Below are 22,222 nucleotides of genomic sequence, written 5' to 3'. Positions count from 1 at the left end.
AAAAAAGAATTATCAACAATTGGAAAACGGGTTCTTGGTGATGACAGAAACTCCGGAGATAGCATGAAAGAATTTTCTAAGACCAATGACTTATTTATTGCAAATACCTTTTTTTTTCCATCAAAGAAATGATGACTATATATTTGTACTATCATATAGAATACATGAGAATCAAATAGACTACATTGTGGAAAGAGACAATGAAGAGTCTCAATACCTTCAGCCAGAACAAGGGCAGTGTTAACTAACAGATCATCAATTGCACATATAAAAGTTCAAGTTGAAGCTGAAGAAAAACTAAAGCAATTCTGTGAAAGTCAAAGCACAACATTGAGTAAATTCCACCTGAACACAACAGCCATTACATTAGATTTGACACACTGAATATTAATTATTGAAGGCCAGCTGAGTTATAGGATAACATTAAGAATATGATATATGAAGAAAGCATAAGTTTATTAAACAGATAGGAAAGAAAGAAAAGACCACAATAGGAGACAGAAAAGTACCTATAACTTGCTTTGAATGAAGATAGCTACAGTGAAAGGGAAAAATGAAGAAGTAAAAAAGCTGAATAGAAGCTTCCAAAGGTGGCTCGAGAAGACATAGTAAAATATTGTAATGAAATGTGCAAAGAACTTGAGTTAGAAAACCAAATGGGAAAAATGTGCTCAAAATTTCTCAAGCTGAAAGTATTTAAGAAAATAATTAAGTCTCAACTTGCAATATTGAAGATTTCTATGGGCAAAACATTGAATGATGCAATATAAATCAAAAGATGATGGAAAGAATACACACAGTCACTACACCAAAAAAAAAAAAAAAATTGGTTGACCATTTTAGAAAGTACCATATAATCAGGAACCCAAGGAGACAGACTGGCACAACTGCAGTAGCAATGGTTTAAACGTAACAATAAATGTGAGTATGGTGAAGGATCAGGTAATGGGTCATTCTGTTGTGCATAGGGTTTCTATGAGTCAGAACTAACTCAATGGCACCTAACAACAACAACATATGACCAAGAATCAATACTAGAGGATTAAGCTTCAATGAAGTTATTGACTAAAAAGAAGTCTTCAGGAATTGGTAGAAAAACAGTTGGAACATTTTAACAGATGGATGCAACTCTGCAGGTGCTCATCTATGCCAAGAAATTTGGAAGACAGCTGCCTGGCCAAATCTACTAAAAGAGAATTATAGTAGTGCCCAGTCTAAAGAAGGACTCCTGGTGTGGTGCTGTAAGGTAAGTTCTGGACTGCGAAACAATACATTGGCTGTTCAAATCTACCAGCTGCTCCTTGGAAACTCTGTACAGCTATGAGTTGTAATTGACTTGACATCACTTAAAACATCAAAATTCAAAGAGAGATGATCCCACAAAATTCAGAAACTATTTAGCAACATCAATATCACACACAACTAAAATGTTGCTGATGATAATTGAAAAATCCTTGCAGTAGTACATTGACAGTGAACTGTCAGAAATTCAAGGCAGATTCATAAGAGGACATGGAATAAGAGAAATCATTATTGATGTCAGACTAATCTTGTCTGAGAGCTCAGAATAACTGAAAGACATTCACATGTGTTTCATTACCTATGCAAAAAAACAGATATTGTCTTATTTAAGCTCATGCAAAACCTGTACACAGAACAAGAGACAGTTGTTCCAACATAACAAGGGAATATTTGCTTGTTAAATTCTGTTGAGTCAGTTTCTACTAGTAACAACCCTATGGACAACAGAATGAAACACTTCCGGGTCCTGCACCATCCTTACAATTGTTATGTTTGAGCCCATTATTGCTGCCATGCCACTGTGTCAATCCATTTCATTAGGTGGCTTCCTCTTTTTCACTGGCCTGCCACTTTAGCAAGTACAATGTGCTTCTCCAAGGACTGGTCCCCTCCTGACAATATGTTCAAAACACAAAAGATGAAGTCTAGCCATTCTTGTTTCTAAGGATCGTGCTGTCTGTACTTCTTTCAAGACAGATTTGTTTATTTTTCTTGCAGTCCAACTGACTTGGAATGTTTTTCACCAGCACCATAATTCAAATGCATCGATTTTTCTATGGTCTTCCTTACTCATTGTCCAACTTTCACATGCATATGAAGCATGGCTTGGGTCAGGCATAACTTAGTCCTTATAGTGGTATCTTTGCTCTTAAACACTTTAAAGAGGTCTTATGCAGCAGACTGTGGGTCCAAACAAAATGAATTCTTTGACAAACTCAGTCTTTTCTTCATTTATTATGATGTTATTTGTTTGGTTGTGAGGAGCTTTGCTTTTTTTTTTAACATTAAGGCTATCATCTTTGATCTTCAGTCATAGGATAACTAAAAGCGGGGAGTAGTAACCTTTTTATTGCATTGGGCAAATCTGCTGCACAGGAACTTTTTAAAGTGTTGAAGAACAGAGATGTCAGCTTGAGGACTAAGATGCACCTGACCCAAGCCATGGTATTTTCAATAACCTCATATAGATGCCAAAGCTGGACAGTGAATAAGGAAGATCGTAGAAGAACTGATGCCTTTGAGTTGTGGTGTTAGAGGAGAATACTGAAAGTGCCATGGACTGCTAAAAGAACCAATAGATCTGTTTTGGAAGAAGTACAGCCAGAGTGCTCCTTGGAGGCCAAGATAGCTAAGCTTCGTCTCTCATACTTTGGACATATTGTCCAGAGGGAACAGTCACTGGAGAAGGATGTCATGCTGGGTAAGGTGGAGGGTCGGAGAAAAAGAGGAAGACCTCTAATGAAATGGATTAGCCAGGTGGCATCATTGATGGACTCAAGTGTAGCAGCGGTGGTGAGGTTGGCCCAGGATCGGACAGTGTTTCGTTCTGCTGCGCATGGGGTCGCTATGAGTTGGTTCCAACTCGATGGCATCTGACAACAACAACAACAGTTAACCTTTTATTTTAGGAACAGATGATCCCAGGACCATCAAGAAGAAAGAGCATGTGTGGAGGATGAGACCCCCTACCTAGTAAAGGAGGGACAGCAGAGGTGGTAGCATGGAGAACAGTGTTCTAGGTCCATGGATTGAGTAAGGTTGTGTGCCTTTGGGCAGGGAGCTGCCATGCAAAATGTGCCCTTCAGACATTTAAATGAATGTATAGTTTTTATTTTGTTTTGTATGTGTGCATCAAATATTTTTGATTTGTTCATTTGTGAAATATAAGATTTGAATGGAAGCACAGGGAGGAGATTGTAATCATTGAGGTGAAACAAATTTATGATTTGTTGAATGTAAAGCTGATGATCTTGCCTGTAAATCTTCACTGAATTCACAATAAAAAGCATAACAATTATTCAGGACAGTGCAGAAACCAGTAATGTTTCCTTCTGTTGTCCATAGAGTCTTTATGAGTGGAAGACAACTCAATGGTATTTAACAACAAAAAACAGCAAGTGTCCCATTGTTCTGTTGGAACAACTGCCTCTTGTTTTATTTACAGGTTCTATGTGAGAGTTAATAAAAATGACTTCTATTTTTCTCAGCTTGAGCACCAAGAAACATAAAAGTTGCTACTTACTGAGATGAAGACAACAAGAGAAGTATGGTTTTAGACATAGTAAATTTAAGATGCCTGTTATGAGCTGGAACTTCTGGTGTGGTGCTTTGGGATCAGCACTGACTGCGAACCACAAGTTGGCAGTTCAAATCCTCCAGGTGCTCCTCGGTAACCCTATACAGGGTCGCTATGGGTCAGAACTGACTCAATGCTGCTTAACAACAGCAACAGTGAGTTCTAATCCTGCTTTCTAAACCAGTTTCTCAGATTATTTGCTCAGCATAGAGATGGAAAAAGTATGGTAAAATGACACAACCCTGTAATAAACTTTTCCTTAATTTGAACCATCCAGTATCCCCCTTTCTGTTTAAAGACCGCCACTAGATCTATAAACTGGTTCATCATGAGCACAGTTACGTGTTCTGGAATACCTATTCTTACCAATGACATCCATATTTTGTTATGATCCACACAGTAAAATGTCTTTGCATAGTCAATAAAGCAAAACTAAACATCTTTCTGGCATCCTCTGTTCTCAACCAAAATCCATCTGATGTCAGCAATGGTATCCCTTTTTCCATATCCTCCTGTGAATTCTGCTTAAATTTCTGGAAGCTACCTGTTGATATACAGCTACAACACTTTTTAAAATAATCTTCAGAAAAATCTTACATGCGTATGATATTAATGATATTGTTGATGAGTTCCACTTTCAGTTTTGTCTTTGTGGCACATGTTATTGTTGTTATTAAGTGCTATCTAGTTGATTCCGACTCATGGTGACCCTATAGGGTTTCTGAGGGCTGCTGGGGGATTTGAACCACTGGCCTTGCAATTCAAAACAACTTTGAGGTCCAGTGCTTATCATACAGCACCATATCAAGAAAAGTGTGTCAGGGCTATATCTTATTACCATATTTATATAATCTGTATGCTAAGCAAATAATTCAAGAAGCTGGACTATATGAAGGAGAATTGACATCAGGATTAGAGGAACACTCATGAACCACTTACAACCTTCCTTGTTGAAACTATAGAAGGCTTGAAGCACTTACTAATGAAGACCAAAGATTACAGCCTTCAGTATGGATTATAGCTCAACAAATGGATGGATGCATTTGGATTATTGTGTTGGTAAAGAATAAGGAATATAGGTATAATATGGACCGCCAAAAGAAGGAAGAAATCTGTCTTGGAAGAAGTACAGGTGGAATGCTCCTTAAAACTGAAGATGGCAAGACTTTGTCTCATGATCTTTGGATATGTTTCAGGAGGGACCAGTCCCTGGAGTAGGTCATCATGCTTGGTAAAGTAGAGAAACAGCAAAACAGAGGATGACTCTCAATGAGATTGATTGACACATTGTCTGCAACAATAGGCTCAAATATAGCATGATTGTGAGGATGATACATGACCTGGCTGTGCTTTATTCTGTTGTGTGTAGGGTGTGTATAGTTTGGAACTGGTTCAATGGCACCTCACAATATTAGTAACTAAAATCCATAATCAATTCAGATTTTCTAAGTTTTTACTTTCTGTCCATGTTCTGCTCCAGCATCCCACTGCTCCAGTATGCCCAGTTACATCTGGATAACATATGTCTTTAGGCTCTTGCTACTGGATTATATTTTATATTCCTTTCCCCAGTCTTAGAATTAACAGTAACATCCTGTAGTTCCTTGTATTGAAGAATGGTATTAAAAAAAGATCTGGCACAAGATATAATCATAGCTCTTAGGTACTATTGCTTTTAGCTTAACTCAGTGGACATAGCAGAGAAACAAAAGGATGTGCACTAACCAGTGCATATACACATATGTATAGATATGTCTAAATGTTATCAGGTGTTAGGCCTTTGGCTGCTAACCCACTAGATGTTCCATGGAAGAAAGGTGAGGCTATCTGCTACTGTAAAGATTTATAGATTCAAAAATCCAACATAGGGTCACTATAAGTTGGATTGATTTGATGGCAGCAGGTTTAGTGGATCTAGAATCATCTGTGGTTATATTAAGTTGAACATAAATTCATACTGATGTCTCCAACACTAATCCTGAAACATGTAGATTATTCTGATTTACTGCTTGTGCTTATCAACAACTTCCTGCTCCAATTTTATGAATTTGAGTACAGTGTTAATGCTTGGTTCCTTTAATGGTTTCCAAAGATCCATCCCCTTCATTAAAATTATTTACCATATCTGCATTTTTTCCTGGGATCTAATGACCTCATAAAATATACCTTTTTAAAACCTTAATGAAAGGGATGGATGTGGATGTTGCCTATAAATCTTTGGAAACAATTAAAGGATTCGTCTCTTTTGATAACATGTCTGAAGTATGAAAAACCAAGTCTTACCATCCTGGCTTGTAAGGAACATTCTGGATGTATTTCTTCCAACACAGATTTGTTTGTTCTTCTGGCAGTTTGTGGGACTTTTAATATTCTTCTCCAATGCCAAAATTTAAATGCATGAATTCTTCTACAGTTGTCCTTATTCATTGTAAAACTTTCACATGCACATGAAGCAATTGACCATGATAATGCCCCACTTGAAGTTAAAGACCACCTCAGGAAGAGACTTGATACATTAGACACAAATGACCAAAAACTATAAGAGTTGTGGAATGACCTCAAGAATATTATACATGAAGAAAGCAAAAGATCATTAAAAATACAAGAAAAAAGGAAAAGGCCAAGATGGGTGTCAGAAAAGACTCTGAAACTTGTTCTTGAGCACAGAGAAGCTAAAAAAATTGGGAAGAAATAATTAAGCAAAAAGATCTAAACAAAAAATTTCAAAGTACAGCTTTAAAAAACAAAGTCAAACATTGTAATGAAATGTGCAAAGACCTGGAGTTGGGAAACCAAAAGGGAAGAACATGATCAGCATTTCTCGAGCAGAAGGAACTGAAGAAAAATTTGAGCTTCATGTGGCAAAAATAAAAGATTCTCTGGGCAAAATACTGAATGGCACTGGAATCATCGCAAGAAGGTGGAAAGAATATACAGTCACTGTGCCACAAAAAACAAGTCGATGCTTAATCTTTTCAAGGTAACATATGATCAAGAACTGATGGTACTGAAGGAAGGAAGTCCAAGCAGCACTGAAGGCATTGGTGGAAAACAAGATTCCAGGAATTCACAGAATACATATCGAAATCTTTTGACAAATGGATGGAGTACTAGAGGTGCAAATTCATCTATGTCAAGAAATTTTCAAGACAGCTACTTGAACAACAGATTGGAAGAAAACCATATTTCTGTCCATTACAAAGAAATATGACCCAATAGAATACAGAAATCATGGAACAGTATCATTAATATCACATGCAAGCATAAATTTTCTGAAAATACTTTAAATATTATTGAAGCAGTGCATTAACAGGGAGTTGCCAGAAATTCAAGCCATGTTCAGAAGAGGCTTTGGAATGAGGAATATCATTGCTGACATTAGATGGATCTTGGCTGAAAGCAGACAATACCAGAAAGATGTTTAATTGTGCTTTATTGACTACGTAAAGACATTCAACTGTGTGGTTTATGACAAACTTTGGATAGCAATGAGAAGAATGAGTATTCCAGAACTCTTGATTGTGCTCATGAGGAACCTGTATGTAGACCAAGAGGCAGTCCTTCGAACAGAACAAGGAGATATTGAATGGTTCAAAGCCAGGAAAAATGTGTGCCGGCATTGTATTCTTTCACTATATGAATTCAATCTGTGTGCTGAGAAAATAGTCCTAGAAGATAGATTATTCAAAGAAGAATGTGGCTTCTAGATTGGAGGAAGACTCATTAACAATCTGCAATATGCAGATGATACAAACTTGCTTGTTGAAAACGAATAGGATTTGAAATACATTCCTATAAAGATCAAAGACTACGTATAGCTTTCTGTAAAAACTGTATCTCAATGTAAAGAAGATGAAAATTCTCAAAATTGGACTAAAAAATAACATCATGATAGATGGAGAAAAGATTGAAGTTGTCAAAGATTTAAATTTGCTTGGATCCACCATCAATGCCCAGTGCATGGTTTCCACTGACAGTTTGTTCCTCTGGCAAGTCAAACTGTGCAGCTATTCCACTAACGAAAATGGCCAGTTGAGTAGTATTTGTTATTTTTGTTGTCTCATCACAAACCAGAGAGAAAAATTGGAAATCTTCTGCAGAATCCTTCAGTGCTTTTTCAATATCTCCGAGACAAGCACTCTGAAACAATTTAGCTTTGTCTGGTGCTAACAACTCCTCAGTGTTAGATCTGTCTACATGAGGCCTCAGCTTCTTTGCTTTTAGCTTGCTCACTACATAACTCATCAGAGGAGTTATGTAGCCTATTGTGATTCCAAACTCAACTGAAGAGCATATCCAATATCCTACTACCATTTCAGTAACTTTATTTCTATCCTTAAGCTGCTCAGCCCCAACCCATTGGGCTAACTCACACAATAGAATCTCATTGCTCCATTTCTCATGCCTGCCAACCACCTGCTCTAAAAACTTCCAACCTTCAATTTCCTTTGTTTACATCTCCAAAGAAATACTACAAATAAATTGTTTTAACAAACAGAAATTTATTCTCTCAGAGTTGTTGTTGTTAAATGCAGTCAAGTCAGTTTCAACTTATAGCGATGCTGTATAGGGTTTCTAAGGAGTGCCTGGTGGGTTTGAACCTCTGACTTTGCAACTCAAACTGGCCTCGTAGTACAGTTTATTATCCTGCAGTGCCATACCTGGACTCTCAGAGGTTAGGAAGTTAGAAATAACAAATTTAGTTGCTGATTTTAGGAGATTTCCTGCCACTGCCAACTCTGGGAGAAAGGTTCTTGCCTCCTTTCAGCATCTTTGAGTCCAGTGTTCCTTGGAGATCTCCATGTGTCTTGGCATCCGTCTTTCCTTGGGTCAAGAAAGTGCTTAGCTCAGAGATGCTGGGTCCAAAGGATGTGCTTCAATCCTGGATCTTCTTTTTAGGTGGTAGCCAGGTCCCCTTTTCTCTGCTCACTTGTTTATCCCTTTTATATCTAAAAAGAGATTTACTCTAGATACAACCTAATCCTGTAGATTGAATCCTACCTCATAAGCATATCCATACCACTGTCAAAGAGTCTATTGAGACTCAGAGACCCTATACTGGGAAATCACTTGGTCTGGCCCTGCCAAAGCAATCCAGACAGGACTTGAAATTCAATAAATCGAAGAACTTTTTTCATAGCAACATAAATTTCGATTAAGTGAAGCATAATAATAACATAAATTTTGAGGAACAAGCAAGAAACATCCATTGAGGGATACACAGGACACATATGAGTACATGATGGGACAGATACATATGCTTCTCGTCCTCTGCCCAATGCCTATCTGCCTGTATTGTGGTGACTCTAAGTACAGTCAGTACCAGGCAGGATGGGAGTATACAGATTGGTGAAAGTGTTACCCCACTGTGGTGAAACTACGGGCAATCCAGTGATACTGAATACTTGATGCAATGAGATGATTCCTCTCAACCTTCATGACCTTGCCTCCAATGACTGATGACCATGTTGTGGACTTCGTTGTCAACACAGACAATAACTCCAATACAACCTTTATCTACATGTTCACAATCAAAAACACTTGTAAAAACTGAAACTCAAGTGAAGATTAAGAAATTATAGTACACAGAAAAGACCTAAGAGTTGATAATACGAACATTAGATATGTTCCAAATGAAAATGCAGGATTAGAACAGCAATCAAAGTAAAATAATCATGTCACTGGTGACATACACACTGGATATGACATCCTACAAATGGTGACTACAAAGAAAAGAAATGTTGATGCAGCATGTAGATCTTGCCAAGAGAAATAAACAAATGTCAAGAACATCATACAGATAAAAAACAAAAAGTCATTAAGAAGACAAGAAAGGAAAAGGTCAAAATGAATGTCAGAAGAGACATTGAAACTTGCTTTCCAGCATAGAGATGCTAAAGCAAATGGAAGAAATGAGGAGGTACAAGAGCGGAACAGAAAATTTCAAAGACCAGCTTGAGAAGATAAAGCCGAATACTACAACAAAATGTGCAAAGATACAGAGTCAGAAAACCAAAAAGGAAGAACACACTCAGCATTTCTCAAGCTGGGGGAAATGAAGAAAATTTCAAGCCTCGACTTTTGTTATTGAAGGATTCTCTGGACAAATTATTAAATGATGCAGAAAGCATCAAAAGAAGATGGAAGGAACACAGAGTCACTGTACCAAAAGGAAATGGTTGATGTTCAACTGTTTCAAGATGTACCATAGGATCAAGAGCCATTGATACTGAAAGAAGAAGTTCAAGTTGCATTGAGGGAACTGACAAAGAGCAAGGCTCCAGGAACTGATGGAATAAAAATTGAAAACTTTCAAGAAAGAGAGGTGGCATAGGAGGCACTCAATCATCTATGCCAAGAGATTTGAAAGACAACTATCTGGCCTACTGATTGTTGTTGTTGTTGTTATGTGCCGTGGAGTCGGAACCGACTCATAGCGACCCTGTACAGGGTTTCTGAGGGTGTAAATCTTTACAGGAGTAGAAAGCCTCATCTTTCTCCCGCGGAGCAGCTGGTAGTTTCGAACTGCTGACCTTGAGGTTTACAGGCCGATTCGTAACCACTACGCTACCAGAGCTCCTTCCTACTGATTAGAAGAGATCATATTTGTGACCATTCCAAAGAAAGGTGACCCAACGGAATGTGGAAATCATCGGACAATCTCTTTGATATCCATACGGGTAAAGTTTTACTAAAAGTAACACAGAAATGGCTATAAGCATACATTGACAGTAAACTTGCAGAGGTTCAAGCTGGACTCAGAAAGAAGCCCTGAAATAAGGGATATCATTGCTGATGTCTTATGGATCTTGGCTGAAAGCAGAGAATATCAGACAAATGTGTACCTGTGCTTTATTGACTATGCAAAGGCTTTCGATTGTGTGGATCATGAAAAGTTATGGAAAACATTGTGAAGTATGAGTATTCACGAACATTTAACTGTGCTCTTGAGGAATCTGTACATGGACCAAGAGGCAGTTGTTCGAACAGAACATGGGAACGCTAGATGGTTTAAAATTAAGAAAGGTGTGTGACAGGGTTGTATTCTTTCACCATACTTATTCAACCTGTATGCTGAGCAAATAATTTGAGAAACTGGATTATATGAAGAAAAATGTAGCATCAAGATTGAAGAAAGTCTCATTAACAACCTGCAATATGCAGATGATACAACCTTGCTTGCCAAAAGTGAAGAGGACTTAAAATATTAACTGATGAAGATCAAAGAGCACAGCCTTCAGTTACATCTCAATGTAAAGAAAACAAAAATCCTCACCACTGGACCAATCAACAATATTCTTATCAACGGAGAAAAATTTGAAGTTGTCAAGGACTTCATTCTTCTTGGATAAACTATCAACAATAATGGAATCAGCAGTCAAGAAATCAAATGATGTATTGCATTAGGCAAATCTGTTGTACAAGACCTTTTGACATTTGAAGAGCAAAGATGTCAGCTTGAAGACTAAGGTGCACCTGACCCAAGCCATGGTATTTTCAATAACCTCATATGCATGAGAAAGCTGGACAGTGCATAAGGAAGACTGTAGAAGAATTGGTGCTATTAAGTTATGGTGTTGGAGTAGAATATTGAAAGTACCATGGGCTGCCAAAAGAACAAACAGATCTGTGTTGGAAGAAGTACAGCCAGAGGGCTCCTTGGAGGCCAGGATGGCCAAACTTCATCTCATACTTCGGACACAGTGTCAGGAGAGACCAGTCACTGAAGAAGGATATCATGTTTGGTAGAGTGGAAGGTCAGATAAAAAGAGGAAGACCCCCAATGAGATGGATTGGCAAAGTGGCAGCATCGATGGATTCAAGCGTGGCAACGATAGTGAGTTTGGCCCAGGGTCAGGCAGTGTTTCGTTCTGCAGAAGGTAGTTATGAGTTGGTACCGACTCAATGGTACCTAACAACAAAATTTTTTTTTGTTGAAGTCAAAGACAAACCTGTGTGAATGGTTTGTGGCAATGTGTTTTTGTGGTTCTTAAGTGCCATCTAGTGAGTTCCAACTCATAATAACCCCAGATAGGGTTTCCAAGGAGTGACTAGTGAGTTTGAACTGCTGACCTTGTAATTCAAACAGAATTTGTAGTCCCATTAGCAGTAATGGAAAAAGCCAATCTGGAGTGCCATTACAGCTCAAAACATGCTGACCTCAATGAACAGGGAGGCCAAATGTATCTGGTTAAAATCAGTGCTCTTCAGTAGAGTTTGGAATCGCAACAGGCTACATAACTCCTCTGATGAGTTATGTAGTGGGCAAGCTAATAGTAAAGAAGTTGAGGCCTCATGTAGACAGATACTTTGTGAAAGAGTACATGGTGGATACTGAGGAGTTGCTAGCACCAGAGAAAGTTAAATTGTTTCAGAGTGCTAGTCTCAGAGATATTGAAAAAGCATTGAAGGATTCTGCAGGATATATCCAAGTTTTCTCTTTGGTTTGTGATGAGACAACAAACATAACAAATACTATTCAACTGGCCATTTTCGTTAGTGGAATAGCTGCAGAGTTTGACACACCAGAGGAACTGCTGTCAGTGGAAACCATGTACTGAGTTGCTATAAATTGGACCGATTGCAAGGCACCAAACAACAAATTTTTCAGGGAGCAGTCTCATTTTTTCCCCATGGTGTGGCTGGTGAGTTTGAACTGACAACATTGCAGTTAGACCTCCAGTGCCACCAAGGGTCCTTTCACACAGCTGCCTTTAATCCTGCTTTATTAGCATCACTGTTGTTGTTTTTAAGTTCTGTGGAGTTGGTTCAGACTCATAGCCACCAAGTATAGAGTTTCCAAGGAGCGGCTGGTTGTTCAAACTGACTTTGCAATTTAACTGACCTTGCTGTCAAGTTCTTATCCTACAGTGCCATACCAGGACTTGGATATACAACATGAAGGATAAATACAATCACAAAATGAAGAATAATTAAATAATGGGAACCATGACCTAGCTAAATTGTCGCAAAGCTTCTGTGCATACCCCACTTTATGCTGTGAATGAAGAACTTAAATGGGCCAGCTATATGGCATGCCAGTTCCACCTAGTTTCTGGAAGCTGTCCTGGTGGCTATAATGAGATTTTTCACACTAGTCCTCCAGCTGGTATCATATCTAAGGGCACAATGGGAGCCTACCTTTTGACAGTCTCTTCTTGGCCTGGTAGATTAAGGCAGAGGGCTGCACGCTTACTGCTGTATATGCCACATTAGCACATAGCTGAGCAGACCATGAGATCCCTAGCCAGCCATTTTTATACTCCATATCCCACATGACAAGGAGCTCTGGTAACATAGTGTTTACGAATCGGGCTGCGAACCTTAAGGCCAACAGTTCGAAACCACCAGCTGTTCCGCAGGAGAAAGATGAGGCGTTCTGCTCCCGTAAAGATTTACAGCCTCGGAAACCCTGTACAGGGTCACTATGGGTCGGAACCGACTCCACGGCACTTAACAACAACAACAACATCCCACATGATATTCTACTTGGATAAACATCAGGCTTCAGAGAGGGGACATAGTGAAGGCCTCTTTAAAGCCCCCCTCTCCGTTCCTGAGACTTGTTGCCAGGGAGATGTATTGTGTGCTCCAATTCAGTTACAAATGCTTAAGTACAGCCTGACTGGTTTAGAAAGACAAAAGGTACCTTAATTGTTCAGGCTATTTTCAGGAAGAAGATACAAAAAGCTAAACTTAGTTCTTTGTCCCTGAGGGACATATCCATAATGTTGGGTTGTCCTATTCAAGAACAGAGCATGCCTTTCCATTTTTTCATGTCTTAAGTTTATTTCTAAGTATTAGATCATTTTTGTTAGTGTTGTAAATGAAATTTTCCTTTACCATGTTATCAACTAGCTGTATATATAAAAGCTATTGATTTATTTCTTAATTTTTATTCTGCTACCTTACTGAATTGTATTGAGTTTCTTTTATCAGTATTCTCTAGTGCTTTCCAGATATATTGTCATAACATACGCAAAATGAAATTGTTTTACCTCTTACCAATTCTTAAGCTTATCAACTGGTTCTTTTATGCAATTCCAAAGAACAATGTTTTTTATTTGTAAAGGAATTAATATTGTTCCTGATTTTTGTGAATATGTTTCCAATTAAGCAAGATATTTGTGTAGGACTAGGAATAAGATTACTCTTTTCTTGTTTGGCTGTTTTTTTCTTTTAATCAGAAATGAAATTTAAGCCTGTTTTGAGGCAGTTACACGGATAACCATGTGATTTTTCCCTTACTAGTCACAACTCTGGTAGCGTAGTGATTACGAATCGGGCTGCGAACCTTAAGGTCCGCGGTTCGAAACTACCAGCTGCTCCGCGGGAGAAAGATGAGGCTTTCTACTCCTGTAAGGATTTACACCCTCGGAAACCCTGTACAGGGTCGCTATGGGTCGGAACCGACTCGAAGGCACTTAACAACAACAACAACAACAGTCACAACTGTCTGAGTCCTGGTGTGGTGCTGTGGGTTAATGCGCAAGACTGCAAAGCCTTTTGAACTGCAAACTTGGCAGTTCAAGCTCATCAGCTGCTCCTCAGAAACCCTATACAGGGTTGCTATGGGTTGGAACCTACACTTAACAAAAACAACATTCACAACTGTCAAGTTGATTCTGACTGATAGCAACCCCATAGGACAGTAGAACTGCTCCAAAGGGTATTGCTGCTGTTGTTAAGTGCCATTGAGTGGGTTCCTGAGGAGCAGCTGGTGAGTGTGAATCACCCACCTTATAGTTCAAACAAAACTTGAAGTCCAGTGCTAAGTGTTAATGAATCAGTTCCAAACTACAGCGCCCTTGTATATGTGAGGCAGGCAGGCTTGCGGAAATAGGCACTGGTCTGCATGTTCCTTACGCTCATACCTCATTCCTGGATCAGAGTTCACATTCCAGGAACTAAGACTAGACTACCTCAGCCTCATGTGTTTACCCAGGCTAATCTCCTGTTCCTGACCCACCTCTGGGAAGGAACAGAGCCCCAGCTAATGTTTACCTGCTTCTGCTTCTTTAATTAAAGAAGCTTGATTGCTCACACTTTCTTCCCCGTCATATGTTTGAACCTGCCAATCCCAGGTAGCTCTGTCTCACTGTTTGCCCCTGCAAACCAATCCCAAAAGGACTCATGCATGCACCCTCCACTCCCTATAAGACACCCTCATGCAGGGAACAGGGGGCTCAGCTTCTGGATACCAATCCACTGAGCCACATGCCGGCACAATAAAAGTCCTTCCTTTGTTACAATCCACATGACATTGGCAACGCCTTCAGAGTGACTCCAGTGACATTTCTGGTGCATGGGCCGGATAGGCAATACCAGGTTATTTTACTGGACAATCTGAATATTACCCTGCGAATTACGGGGCAACTAAACCTGCCATCCTCCCCTGATGTGGCAATTGGAGGGCTGAACCATGATTTTATAGAAATCATTGACCAAGTATTTTCCAGCCAACCTGACCTATGCAACTGTATCTGGTGGACTAGATGTTGTTTGTGAATAGAAGTAGTTACATGGAAAAAGGGACTCGGATAGCAGGGTGTGTAATAGTAATCTTACAAGACTGGGTAGAGGCAATAGTCCTCCTGCCGGGGATCTCAGCTCATAAAAAAGCTGAACTGATTGCACTGACTAGGGCATTAGAAATGTTGGCAAGAAAAACTGAATGTGTACCCAGAGGAATTGAGTAGAACTGAGGCAGAAGGATTGGAGAGAGGGGTTAAAGGATGAAAAGTAGATGACAATGGAATTGTTCTGGTTCTGAGAAGTTAAAAGCCAAAAAGTAAATGGCTTTTTAATAGAATGGTTCTGATCCTGTGAAAACTAGCACCTGCTCCTCTTAAATGAGTCCATGACATGACCCACTACAGGAAAGAGGCCCTGACTTGGTTCATTAGGCCCTAGCACTAGAACAAGAAATTTTCCAAAAAACTCTTTCAGGAGGTTAGCTCTGACTGTTACCTGCCTCAAGAACAATCTCAAGACAGGCTGTCCTGTACGGATATCAAGGTAAACAGCCCCCTGAAAGTTAACAAGTTGATTTCATGCAGATGTCACCAAGCTGGAGAATTAAATATTTGCTGGTTTTGTTTTTGTAGACACATTTTTCTGATTGGGTAGAGGTGTTCCCCAACAGAACTGAGAACTTCAGAAATAGTGAAAATCCTCTTTAAGGAGATTACCTCCAAGTTTGGACTTCCAGAGTGTCCAAAGTGACAACAGAGCATCAAACACCTACAGATTAAATGGAGATTGCATTCAACATGGAGGTTTGAGAAAATGAACCATACACTAAAGAAACAAATGACAAAACTGCTAGGAAATTTGTCTATGTTGGGACTAGGTGTTGCCTTAGCCGTTTTTCAAATTCACATAGTAGCCCAAGAAGCAGGTTTAAATCAAGCCCTTATAAATCTGTATACAGTAAACCTTCCCAGGTAGCTTCCCTCACCCTGTACCTGACCTCAGCCAAGGTTTAAAGGTGCAGCAGTGTGCACAACACCTCCACCACACACTTTCTATTATTTGTAAAATTGCTCTTCCCAGGTCTGCTTCCTTCCCTACAGATAACCTTATCCCTTCCAGCCTGTAGATCATATTCTTCTCAGAACATGGAGAGACGGGCCTGAAAACCAGTTAGAAGAAAGTGAACTGGACCCTGGGAAGTCCTTCTAGCCATCCCGTCAGCTGTCAAGTTAGCCGGACTCAACTTGAACACAACAGGTCTCTCATAAGACATTATTTCTTTCAACAGGATGAAAAACATTTGGGCCTATTTAGCTCAGAGTGTAATAAATGTATCTGGTTTGTTTTCCCTTTTGGGAGGACATCCAGAAGCATCTGCAAAGATTACTGAGGACTAGAACAAGAAATTATCCCAAGCCCAGCAGCCAAAGTAGAAGTCCCCACCTGGATTCACCACAGCAAACTGAAGAAAGCCTCATCTCTGTGAGAAGGTGCAGTTGACCCTACCAAGCCTCAAAAGGTAACATTGAGACGTACAACCTGCCCTGCCTCAGCCACAAACCAGGAGCTGGCTGATCTATGCACAGCCGAAGCATGTGGATGTCTGCCATGGGACTAATTTTAATTAGACTTTGGGGTGTGGGAAAGGGAGAAATCTGTGTAATCTATACACCCACACCACTAAGGTGGGCCAAACAGTAACCACAGTATTCTTCTATAGTTGCTATAAAAGTGAGGGCACCCTCCTAGGTAACTGAATCTAAAACCAATGGAACTTGGAGGGCCTTGACACTTCGTGCACATCAATAGACCTAGATACGAAATACCATCTATCAAAATAGATTAACCCTAAACTTGAGGACTAGGATGCGCCTGACCCAGGCCATTGTGTTTTCAATAGCCTCATATGGATGCGAAAGCTGGACAGTGAATAAGGAGGATCGTAGAAGAATTGATGCCTTTGAGTTGTGGTGTTGGAGGAGAATACTGAGGGTGCCATGGACTGCCAAGAGAACCAATAGATCTGTTTTGGAAGAATTGCAGCCAGAGTACTCCTTAGAGGCCAGGATGGCTAGGCTTCTGACATATTGTCCAGAGGGAACAGTCGCTGGAGAAGGATGTCATGCTGGGTAGGGTGGAGGGTCAGAGAAAAAGAGGAAGACCCCCAACGAGATGGATCAGCCAGGTGGCATCATTGATGGACTCAAGTGTGGCAGCGGTAGTGAGGTTGGCCCAGGATCGAACATTGTTTCATTCTGCTGTGCATGGGGTCGCTATGAGTTGGTTCTGACTCGATGGCACATGACAACAACAACAAACTATTTATTGGCTGCGGAGGGAGGAGGGGTATACAAGAAGGTTAATTTTGCTAACTGTTGCATACAAGTAGATGACCAGAATCTGGCAGCAGAAGGCCTTGGAAAATTTTAGAAAGTTGCCCATGTCCCTGTGCAAACCTGGAGTGGGTGGAACCCACAGAGCCTATGGGAAGGGTAATTATTCACCTTTAGAGGGTTCAAGACCCTTGTTTTATTTGTAGTCCTGTTTTATTTGGCAGTCCATGCCTACTCCTACTAGCAATCAGGGCCATGGGAACTGCCATTAAAACAATTATCAATCAAAAAGGGTGCCAACAATCCAAATATTTACCAAAATACCAATCCTTAGGCAACATTTAGATGATGCCCCTGGGAAAAAGGTCCCAAAGAGCGTCAAAGGGGGGAATGAACAGGAAAAGATAAAAATCATTCACTACTATCTCTGCCCAAGGAGGCAAGCTAAAATGCTAATCAGGTTACTGAATGGAACCAATCTTCCCCACCTAAGAGATAAGTTAGAATGCTAATCAGGTTACTGAATGGGACCAATATCCTGGTTTCCCCCCTGCCCTCAAACAGGTATGCAGCCTGGCCTCTCCCTGACTCTGACCCCATATAGTCCCCTGTTACCCTCCATTCGGAGCTCAGAATCTGAGTCTGCTGAGCTCCTCTGAGCCAACAAGCCTAATAAAATCTGAAACTCTGCTTCACCTCTCCGAGTGACCTCGGTTTCTTTGACCACAAATCTAAGACTGTACTACTTTTCTATAGCTACTATGAGTGTGAGGAACAAAGCCCTGAGCTAACGTTTACCTGCTTCCACTTCTGTAACTGCTCCCTTGATTGCTCACTAATTCTTCCCCACCTTGTGTTTGAACCTGCCAATCCCAGGTGGCCCCTTGCTGTTGGCTCCAGCCAACCAATCCCAAATGAACTCATGCATGCAACCTCCATTCCATATAAGTTACCTTTACATAGGGAATAGGAGGCTCAAGCTCTGGTTAAGAATCTGCTGTAACAAAGGAAGAACAATAAAAGTTCTTCCTTTGTTACAACTTGCATTGCATTTTCAACTCCTTCAGAACAACTCGGGTAACATTTCATTTCCAAGGAGTCGCTGGTGAGCTTGAACCACCAATCTGTGGTTCAAACTGACTTTAGAGTCCAGCGCACTAACCCACGGTGCTGATAGCATGGATCTACTGACTGAAAAACAATGGAGTTGGTTTAGTCATTGTTGTTGTTGTGTTGTTGTTAAGTGCTGTCGAGTTGTTTCTGACCCATAGAGACCCTGTATAGGGTTTCCAAGGAGCGGCTGGTGAGCTTGAACCATTGACCTTGTGGTTCAAACAACTTTGTAGTCCAGCACATTAGTCCACAGCGCTATGTCTTGATAAATGAAGACCCTGCAAATGAGGAAGTTAGTTTAAAACATAGAAGAGATGACTTCATGGTCCTAGAAGGAGAGCAGGGTGTGCTTAAGCCCATCCAGACAGTTATCTTAGGAACTAAGCAGCTTGAATCCTAAAAGGTGGACTGTTTGAGAAGGATTGTTGCCTGATGGTTTCCTTTTCCCTAAAGGTGAAATGCTTGAAGAAGTTTTTTGCTTTATTGTTTCTTTTTCCAAAAAATACTATCTTAATGTCAAAATTGACTGTGCAACATCCACATGTAATTTACCCTGTATAATGTGCCCACTCTTCATAATGGACAGGACAGTCTTGAGAAATTATTCTCTCTGCCCTCCAGACTGCTGGCTTTCTGCTAATAAAGCTTGGATTGACTCTTTCCCTGTCTCTGTGATTGACTACAGTGACAGGAGGCAAACCCTCATTTAGTTTTGGCAACAGCGCTACACCAGAACTCCATACAAAGCATATTGGAGATTGTAAATCTTTATGGGAACAGTTAGTCTCATTTTCTGAGGAGCCGCTGGTGGGTTTGAGCTGTTAATGCTTCGATTAGCAGCTCAATGTTTGACCTGGGCTCCTTTTTTTCTCTTAGATCTATTAATATTACTTATGTTAATGTATTTCTTCACTTTGAACCAGTTTTACATAAGTGTAATAAGTTGTTGTTGTTGTTGTTAAGTGCTGTCGAGTTAGTTCCATCCCATAGCAACCCTGTATAGGGTTTCCGAGAAGCACCCGGTGAGCTTGAATCACCAACCTTTCAGTTCAAACGGCTTTGCAGTCTGACACATTAACCCACAGTGCCACACAAGCTGTACTAGGTCATATTCTACTATTTTCTTAATGTGGAAGTGCATTGTTTGCTTATATCTTGTATAGTGTTGTTCACATCAATATTTATAAGTGACATTAATCTACATTTTGGGGGTCTGGCTTTTGTGCTTTTTGGTTTTGTTTTGTACTATCTTTGTTGTTGTTGTTAGGTGCCATGGAGTTGGTTCTGAATGACATTTGTGAGTCCAACTGTTTGTGCGTGCGCCATCCTCACAGTTGTTATCTTTGAGCCCCTTGTTGCTGCCACACTGTCGATTCATCTCTTTTGGGAGCTTCCTGTTTTTCCACTGGACTTCTACTTTTCCAAAATTATTACAACATGAGAAACATGTCTTGTCATTCTCATTTGTTTCCAATGAGCATTCTGTCTGTACTTTTTCAATACAGTTTTGTTGGTTCTCCTGGTAATACTATAATTCAAATGCATGAATTCTTCTGTAGTTGTCAGGTGCCATTGAGTCGGAACCGACTCATAGCGACCCCATGCACAGCAGAATGAAACAATGTCCGATCCTGGGCCAACCTCACTACCGCCGCCACACTTGAGTCCATCAATGATGCCACCTGGCTGATCCATCTCGTTAGGGGTCTTCCTCTTTTTCTCTGACCTTACCCAGCATGACATCCTTCTCCAGCGACTGTTTCCTCCGGACAATATGTCCAAAGTATGAGAGACGAAGCTTAGCCATCCTGGCCTCCAAGGAGCACTCTGGCTGCACTTCTTCCAAAACAGATCTATTGGTTCTTTTGGCAGTCCATGGCACTTTCTTCTGTAGTTTTCCTTATTCATTGTCCAACATCCACATACATACGAGGCTACTGAAAATACCTTGGTTTGGGCCAGGCACACCTTAGTCCTCAAACTGACATCTTCGCTCTTGGACAATTTCAAAACATATTTTGTAGTAGATTGTCCTAATGCAATAGGCTGATTTCTTGGCTGCTCTTCCATGAGCATTGGTTTGGGTACTGTTGTTGCTGTTAAATGCTGTCAAGTCAGTTCTGACTCATAGAGACCATGTATAAGTTTTCTGATTTGTGGCTGGTGGATTTGAACCAACAAATGTGTGGCTAATAGTTTAGTGTTTATCCTACAGTGCCACACCAGGACTCCAATTGTAGTACTATCTTTATAATATTTTTATATCAATGTTGTATCTGTTTCATCAAAAGTAATAGAAAATGGTGCTTCATTTTTAATGATGCAGAACAATGTCTGGCTATTACATGAGGTTCAGTGCTCATTCTACTGTGCCACAAATGGTATTGTTGCTGTTGTTGTTAACTGTAGGATAAGCACTGGACAACATGGTAATTCTGTTACAAATTTGGTAGAATTCGACTGTAAAAGTCATCAGAACTTGGTGCTTTTTTGTGTGAGGTAATAGCATTAGAAATCTTTTTATTTATTTTGTGGAAATTGCTTTGTTTACAAATGCTATCTCTAAATGATATCATGCCTATACCTGTATTTGAGTACCTGTTTTCAGTTTACTTGGGTAAAAGTGGAATTGCTAGGTTTGGTGTGGTGCTGCAGAACAATGTTCTGGACAGCAAGAATGATTTGAACCATAAGGAGGCGATTCAAACCCTCCCGTTCCCCCTTGGAAACAGCATATAGGATTTCTATGAGTCGGAACCAACTCAATGCACTTAACAATAACACCAATGGTAATTCTAATGTGGTGCTGTAGAATAAGCACTGGACTGCTAACCGCAAGTTTGGAAGTTCAAACCCACCAGCTTATTCTTGGAAACTCTACACAGGGTTGCTGAATCAGAAGTGACTCAAAAGCACTTAACAATAACAACATGGGAGTTCTATGTTAAACATTTTAAGGAATCACCAAACTGTTTTCCATTGAGACAGAAAAATTGTACATACCCACAGCAGTGCATGCCAGTTCCAGTTTTTTCACATCTTTAACAACACTTGTTATTTCCCTTTTGTTAATTTTTATTATAAACATCCTAATGGGTATGAAGTGGTAGCATTATAGTTTTGGTTTGCATTTCCTTGTTGATTAATGCTGCAGAGTATATTTTCATGTTCTTGTTAGGTATTTATGTATCTTCTTTCAAGAAATGTGCATTTTAAGACCTTTGTCTGTTTTTAAATTGGAATTTACTTTTTGTTGTTTAGGTGTAGGAGTTCTTTATATATTCTAGATACTTGCCTTTATAGTATATATGACATAAATATGTTCTCTATTCTGTAGTTTGTCTTCACACTTTCTTGATAATTTTCCTTGGTGCACAATAGCTTTTGTTATATGATGGGGACAATACTTAATATTTCTCTTTCTGACTTCATCTTCCCATGTTCCTGAGAAATGAAAAACTAAGGCTAAAAAAAAGACAGAAAACAAACTCTCAGCTTTATTGCAGATGCAGCTGATACTGGAGGTAAGGTCGATAATGCATTTCCTAATATTGAAACCAGAATCAGTTCAACATTTGAATTCAGGTTGACCTTGCTGAGCACAGGAAGTAGGCCCTTATCCCCACATGGCCAAGGGGAAGGAAGAGCACATACATACTGTCTGGGCTGGCTAGTCCCCAAGATACATTGGGAAGTGCTGAAC

The 22,222-nt window shown here is 39.9% G+C and overlaps 1 pseudogene; it reads right to left on the bottom strand.

Annotated features, from left to right (window-relative positions):
* LOC102813694 overlaps nt 1–7,912 on the bottom strand; it is a 77,984-nt pseudogene extending 70,072 nt beyond the window's left edge.
* Between the last annotated feature and the right edge of the window lie 14,310 nt (nt 7,913–22,222).

Source organism: Chrysochloris asiatica, unplaced genomic scaffold (genome assembly GCF_000296735.1).
Source record: "Chrysochloris asiatica unplaced genomic scaffold, ChrAsi1.0 scaffold00084, whole genome shotgun sequence".
NCBI lineage: Eukaryota > Metazoa > Chordata > Mammalia > Afrosoricida > Chrysochloridae > Chrysochloris > Chrysochloris asiatica.
This window is presented reverse-complemented; position numbering and strand designations above follow the sequence as displayed.